The following is an 806-nucleotide window of genomic DNA, read 5'->3' as shown; positions in this document are numbered from 1 at the left end:
GTGAGGAGGAACCGTAGTAAAAAATTAAGTTTATTTCACCGAAGTTAACCGGAGGGGGAGACTGGACGGATCGCTTCAACCGGTCCATTTAATATTTCATTGTTCAGTGTTCCTTGGTCGAGCCCAAAGCTCTGGGCTGGGCAGCTGCTTCTCCCGGGCAATGTAGTCAGGCTTTGCCGGGGGCCAAATGGGCGACTAATTCCGCCCCCGCCCTCCAGTAAGGCAGAAAAGGCCAGCTCCTCTCTCAAGAGTTGAGTTCCTCACACTCTTGACACTTTCAAAGTGTTTATGAGATCTCTAACAGCATAGGTCTTAAAGGAAGATAAATTCGGGATTCAGGCGAATTATAAGCGGTAGAAGCAATTTAATTGGAGCTCTTGACGAGATAGAAGTGAGTGGGAGTTACTTTTTCTCATTTTTTGGCGAGTCTCTGGTTTTCTCAAACCCAGAACGATGTGGAGACTCGATCGCTGGAGGTATTAAAGGGGAGTTAGATACTTTTTTGAAAGATCTGAAGGCAGATCTGAAGATCACGAAAATGGAGTTGAAGTTAGGGCAGATCATATTGAGTGGTGGGGAGCAGAGGGGTCTGCCCTGGCTCCGATTTTGTTGTGTTCTTGTCTCACTCCATCAGTGCAACTGCTCCCTCGGTGACCCATGGGTTGGGTGTTTCCCTATTGCAGTCCCAGGGTTGCATTCCTTCAACACTGTTCCTCAGTCATTGCAGCTACTTCTCTTGGTGCCATTGCTCCAATGGCTTGGACGTTCCTCAGGTGTAGAACACAGAACATTACAGCACAGTGCAG

The 806-nt window shown here is 48.0% G+C and overlaps 1 protein-coding gene across 2 annotated transcripts in view; it reads left to right on the top strand.

Moving 5' to 3' along the window:
- Positions 1-806, top strand: part of pgghg (protein-glucosylgalactosylhydroxylysine glucosidase) — a 34,020-nt gene that overhangs the window by 146 nt on the left and 33,068 nt on the right. The window contains exon 1 of one of the 2 annotated variants that reach the window (XM_052029365.1): positions 363-391. The exons of the other annotated variant lie outside the window; for it this stretch is intronic. The gene's annotated coding sequence lies outside the window, so the exon portion shown is untranslated. Of the gene's footprint in view, positions 1-362; positions 392-806 lie in introns of those variants that run through there. 2 annotated transcript variants of the gene reach the window in all.

This window comes from Pristis pectinata, chromosome 14 (genome assembly GCF_009764475.1).
Source record: "Pristis pectinata isolate sPriPec2 chromosome 14, sPriPec2.1.pri, whole genome shotgun sequence".
Classification (NCBI taxonomy): domain Eukaryota; kingdom Metazoa; phylum Chordata; class Chondrichthyes; order Rhinopristiformes; family Pristidae; genus Pristis; species Pristis pectinata.
The sequence above is the reverse complement of the archived record's forward strand: the minus strand, read 5'-3'. Positions and strand labels throughout refer to the sequence as shown.